The sequence below is a fragment of the Pistacia vera genome, unplaced genomic scaffold, assembly GCF_008641045.1.
Source record: "Pistacia vera cultivar Batoury unplaced genomic scaffold, PisVer_v2 Contig152, whole genome shotgun sequence".
In the NCBI taxonomy this organism is placed as follows: Eukaryota; Viridiplantae; Streptophyta; class Magnoliopsida; order Sapindales; family Anacardiaceae; genus Pistacia; species Pistacia vera.
The window spans coordinates 228,461-234,700 of NW_022195597.1; the positions used below are offsets into that span (position 1 = coordinate 228,461).

At 38.7% G+C, this 6,240-nt stretch overlaps 1 non-coding gene across 1 annotated transcript; it reads right to left on the minus strand.

Moving 5' to 3' along the window:
• Positions 1 to 5,578: 5,578 nt before the first annotated feature.
• Positions 5,579 to 5,687, minus strand: LOC116124513. The gene has a single exon (XR_004127225.1). It is a non-coding gene; the product is annotated as a small nucleolar RNA R71 (small nucleolar RNA).
• Positions 5,688 to 6,240: the final 553 nt, after the last annotated feature.

Here is a 6,240-nt window from a genome sequence, read left to right on the forward strand (position 1 = left end):
ACTTTATCACTAGAGCCCACTGATAGTTCTATCCATGAGACTGGGTATGTATATGTGAAGTATACACATGATGCAAAAGCAGAAATGACTAGATACATTGTGCTTGCATCAATGGCACCATTACTACGACAACAGTGCCAGTAAATGGATTTAGCTTTTATTCTTCATTTTCTTCATAGAAACGAGAAACCTATGGTGTCTTGGTCGTTATTCAGATGTAGGATGGAAGAGGGTACCAAAATTGGCGATCATATACTCAAGTTGACCAAGTGTATGAACAAGCTTGAGATTTTGGGATGTGGACTTAATGGGGTTTAGCGATAAACCTAGCATTACAGTCTTTGCCAGATTCTTATTCTTAATTTGTCTATGACTTTATTGAGGAAGATAAGAAGAACACCCTTTCCAAGCTTCTGGATTTGTTGAAGGCTACTAAGTCAGGCATGAAAATGTCAGAAACATTGACGTTGGTTGAAGCCAGCTCAAGTGAAAAGGAAAGGGCTCAGAAGTCATTGGAAAGAACTGTTGCAGAAAGGAAAGGCGTTTGTCCTCATTGTGGGAATCCCAGCCACTGGAGGAAACATTGCAAGGCTTTTTTAGTAAAAAGGAAGAAGAATGTTACTTCTTCGTCAGGTAAGTTTTTGAGATCAACTTATCCCATTAACATCTTGGGTTATTAACACAAGATGTGGTTCTCAAATTTAATTGATGTGTAGGGACTACGGCAGAGTAGATTGCTAGCCGAGGAGAGGTGGACCTACCAGTTGGAAATGAAGCACGTGCTGCTGCATTTGCTGTAGGATCTTATTAGCTGATTTTGCCGATGGATTTATTTATTGGAACTTGTGGATTATTATGGTTTTTCTTCAGTTTCTAGAAATTATATTTCTGTGTCCACTTAGGACAAATGAGAGTATTAGTTTACGAATGGATTATTGTCCTTGAGTGTAAATAATATTCTTTATGGAACTGTTTCATAATAATATATTCTTTAAGAAAGACAATAAGGATAATCTCAAAATGACAATTATGCTAACTTTGGCAAGTTGAGCTAAACACCTGAAGGAATGTGGGATAGTATCACAACTCACTCCTTCTTATACACTCCAACACAATGGAGTGTCAAAAAGGAGGAATAGGACCTCACTCGATATGGTTAGGTCCATAGTGATATAACTACATTAGTTTGGGGTTATGCCCTAGAGACTGCGACTCACGTTTTGAACCATGTGGTGTCAAAGTCTGTAGATAAGACTCCATATGTGCTATGGAGTGGGCGAAAGCCCAGCTTGTCTTATCTAAGGATTTGGGGTTGCGAAGCTTATGTTAAGAAATTGACTTCAAGCAAGCTGGGCCCAAAATCTTGTAAATGTATATTTGTGGTATCCAAAGGAGACCAAAGGATACTATTTCTACCACGCAGAAGAGCCCAAAATTTTTGCTACTTGTTCTGGTGTCTTCCTAGAACAAGAATTTTTTCTAAGAAGTATTGTGGGAGAAAAGTAGAACTTGATGAAGTTCTAGAACCATAAGATATACTAGACGAAGGACGGGATGATATGCCATAGGAAGTGGTTGAGCATCAAGAGGAGGTTACTAGACAACTTGTGGATCAAAGTGAACCACCTTAGATAGCACAGGAGCTACGTAGATCTGGGAGAGTATGCCATGAGCCCAAGAGATACGGTTATCTTATGACTCAACATGGTGATGTACTAGTTTGCCAAGACGATCAACCCAGAACCTACGAAGACGCTATATCGGATCCAGATTCCGTTAAATGGCTTGAAGCCATGAAATCTGAGATAGACTCCATGAACCAAAACCAAGTGTGGTCTCTGGTGGAACCACCTAAAGGGGTAAAACCCATAAGGTGTAAATGGGTATTCAAGAAGAAGACTGACATGGATGGCAAGGTGCATACTTATAAAGCATGACTGGTTGCCAAAGGTTTCAAACAAATTCATGGTATTGACTACGAAGAAACCTTTTTGCCGGTTGCCATGATTAAATCCATCCGGATTGTGCTTGCAATTGCTGCATATCATGACTATGAGATTTGGCAAATGGATGTCAAAACAGCTTTCCTGAACAGACACCTTGAAAAGAATGTGTATATGACACAACCTGATGGTTTCGTTCTTGATGGGCAAGTTGATAGGGTATGCAAGTTGCAGAGATCCATTTATGGACTCAAGCAAACTTCAAGGAGCTAGAACATTCATTTTGATGAAGCCGTAAAAGAATTTGGTTTTATCAAGAACGAAGATGAGCCTTGTGTTTACAAGAAAGTGGCTGGGAGCGTAGTGGCATTTCTAGTGTTGTATGTCGATGACATACTTTTGATCGGGAATGATATACCAAACTTGTAGTCGGTAAAGAATTGGTTATCCAAGTGCTTCTCCATGAAGGACTTAGGGGAAGCAGCCTACATTCTTGGAATAAAGATCTATCATGATAGATCGTGTAGGTTGCTTGGCCTAAGTCATAGTGCATATATTGACAACGTACTGAAAAGATTCAGTATGGAAGAATCCAAGAAGGGATTTCTTTCGATGTCACATGGTGTTTGTCTCTCTAAGGAATTGTGTCCTAGAACACAAGATGAGAGAGATAGGATGAAGAGGATCCCATATGCATCAACAATTGGATCCATCATGTATGCCATGCTATGTACTCAGATTGATGTCTCATGTGCTTTAAGCACTTGTAGTAGATATCAATTGGATCTAGGTGAGCATCACTGGATGGCTGTCAAGAATATTCTTAAGTACTTGAAGAGGACTAAGGATATGTTCTTGGTTTATGGAGGGGAAGATGAGCTCACTGTAAGAGAATAAAGTGATGCTATTTCCAAACAAAAAAAGATGATTATAGTTCGTAATTTGGGATTACACATTTTGTCTCAATGTAACTGCAGTAAGCTGGAAGAGCTCGAATCAGTGTACTATAATGAATTCTACAATTGATGCTAAGTATATCGCATTTTTGCTGCCGTGTAGGCAGTTTGGATCAGGAAGTTCATTACTGAACTTGATGTGGTTTCAAGCATTGCTTATCCAGTATAGTTCTATTGCGATAACAATGGAGCCATTGTTATGGCTGGGGAATCACGGTCTCACCAATAATCCAAACGCATACTTAGTTGATTCAATCTGATCTAAGAGATCAATTAGAAAAGGAATGTGCAGATTTGGAGAATACCTACTAACCCAAAATTGAAGTTTCTGTTGTAGTAGAAGCATGATGGGAACTTGGGTCATTCAATGTTGAGTGCATGAATGATTAGCTATAGTGCAAGTTGGAGATTGTTAGAGTATATGCCTTAGAGCCAATCAATTATTGTAGAATTGACTATTTGTAATAATGTTCACTAATCAATAATAAAAGGCATTTTATTCTATATCGCGTAAATCAATATTATTGCAATATGTATTGATATATTTCCTTAGAATGGTAGAACCATGACGAGGGTATCAAGTGTTTCAAATCTTGATAGTGAGAAGCCTATGAGCACATATGGTGGCCATTCTAGAAACGTCCGTAGCCCCAGTATTATTCTAAAGTAAGGGCACAGATAATACGGTAAGGCTATCATAGTGTTGAACGACCTTGTTGAAAGGCAGTGACTGATCTCACTTGTCAAGGTTGTTTGGTGACAACCTGGTGCAACACATGGGTGCCTGCTATAGGCAAGTTCATTGGATTGACCCACCATAGGATTCCATATGGATGGTAACCCGAGTGTCTATGGAACAAATCCTGTAACGAATGGTGGTGCATGTGATCCTTAGACCTGAGATCACCAGAGCGCCTTGTGCACCGATTGGTGTAGTTTGACACTAGCTTAACGTAGTTCTATTCAGAGTTGGCAATACGGTAGTGATTGGATACATCAAGGAGTGTATCAAGACTATGGTGGATAGACAGAGGATTCATCACCTCGAGTACGGAAGAAGTTATCTCACGGCGCAATTTAGTAAATGGCAATGACACTAAAACTATGGCCACAGTGGGATTGAGTTGTTGCTCTATCCAATTTATAATACAGGTCATGGGTCCAGTAACTGAATACACAATATCGAGAGTGACCGAAGGTTGACACTATTTCTATGCCTCGGTCTCGTTGAGATAACGGATGATGAAAGGATCGAATTGTCCAATAACTATATCGTTGACAGGTAGCTACTTTGCTGAATCTGAATCTACCGGGTGGCTATGATGCCTTGCTAGGGGCCAATCTTGGTCTGTGTTTAGTGAGACGATTAATTGGTGTTAATCGAGATACTATACACTACCGGTATGATGAGAAGCCTATGGGTCACACATATAGAAGATAATTTAGACTTAGGAAGTAAGAGGGGCGTTTTCATCTTTTTAGGAAAAAGGGTATTTTGGTAATTTTACAGTGCAATTAAATTTGCTGAGGTCGTAGCCTTTATTTAATTTATAAGTGAGATTACATTTAATATGTGTTCGCATATATTTAAATAAGTTATCATTATTGTTAAATGTTAATATATATTAAACATATATTAATTGATTTTAATTGAGATAATGATGAACTAAAATTAATATCTAAATGGGAGTGTTTGGATACAAGGGGTGTTTGGGTTGGAGCCCAAGCCTATTCCATATGGGAATAGGGCAATTAAACTTGACTTTATAAACTTAAGTTTACATGAGAGATAGGGGAATATTTTTCATTATATCATTTTTCATTTGAGAGAAAAACTTTCCAGCCCCTAAACACTCTCACGCCAGGTTTTTGCTTTTGCTAAGAGTCAAAGTTTTCTTTGATTTTTGATTCTTGGTTCTTAAGGCTAAAGAGGATCTAGCAAATCCCTCTTTAGTTCCTTGCGATTATCTTCGTGTGGACTACATCGGTTTGATCCTACACTTGGATCGGTAGCAAAATACGTTCAGAGACAAAGTTGGAGGAGCCTCCAAACGTGCGTATGATTTCTTAAACTCTAAACTGATTTTCTACAGATTCTTATTTTGATATAAATTGTAAGTTTGTATCCTGATCTTGGTTCTATGGAACGATCCATGTTATTATTATTTTTGTTTTCCTCTACTTCAATGGATCATTTCCTAACATAGACGTTATCCAGTGGTTCCTATTGATCCAAAGATTTAAAGAACCGCAAGAAGACTTAGCAGAGAAAGAAGAGAAAGAGAGGCAATAGTCATTGAGATGGCGGAGAATAGAACATTGAGGGAATTTTCAGTACCCATGGTTGATGGCAGTGGTCCAAGTATAACTAGGCCACCAGTGCAAGCCAATACTTTCGAAATAAAGTCGGCAATCATCCAGATAATCCAACAGTCAGTTCAGTTTAAGGGAGATCTGAAGGAAGATCCAAATTCACATATTGCAAATTTCTTAGAGATCTACGATACTTTCGAATCAAATGGAGTGTCAGATGATGCCATCAGATTAAGATTGTTTCCTTTTTCATTAAGGGATAAATCAAAATGATGGTTAATGGCACTACCACCAGGAACAATCACAACCTGGAATGAATTGGCCTAGAAGTTCCTCACTAAATACTTCCCTTCAACGAAATCTGCAAAGATGAGAAATGATATATCACATCGTTTCTATAGGAAGAGACTGAGTCCCTTTATGAAGCTTGGGAAAGATATAAGGAACTACTGAGAAAGTGTCCACACCATGGTTTGCCAGTTTGGATGCAAGTCCAAACATTCTACAATGGGTTGATGGTTAATGTGCAAATCATAGTGGATGCAACATCGGGAGGAGAATTGCAAAACAAGACACCTGAAGAAGCTTATGAGTTGCTTGAAGTTCTGGCAAGTAACAACTATCAGAGACGTAATGAGAGAATGCAGTTGAAGAAGTCTATGGTTCTTCATGAAGTTGATGCTTACACTGCCATTTCAGCCCAACTTATAGTACTTTAGAAGCAATTGGGAGGTATGCAAGTGAATCTATTCAAGCACCTCAACTGACTTGTGATTTTTGTGTAGGTAATCATGTGAGCAATGAATGTCAAATAGGGAACACCTTCGTTTCAGCTTCAACTTCATCATCATCGGAACAAGTTAACTACTTGGCAGGGAATCAAAGACAACAGAACAATCCTTATTCCAACACATACAATCCTGGTTGGATAAATCATCCAAACTTGTCTTGGGGTAATCAGAACCAGCAGAATCAGCAGAATAACCAATGGAATCAAAGAACAGTGCCAAAAAATCAAGTAGGGGTGA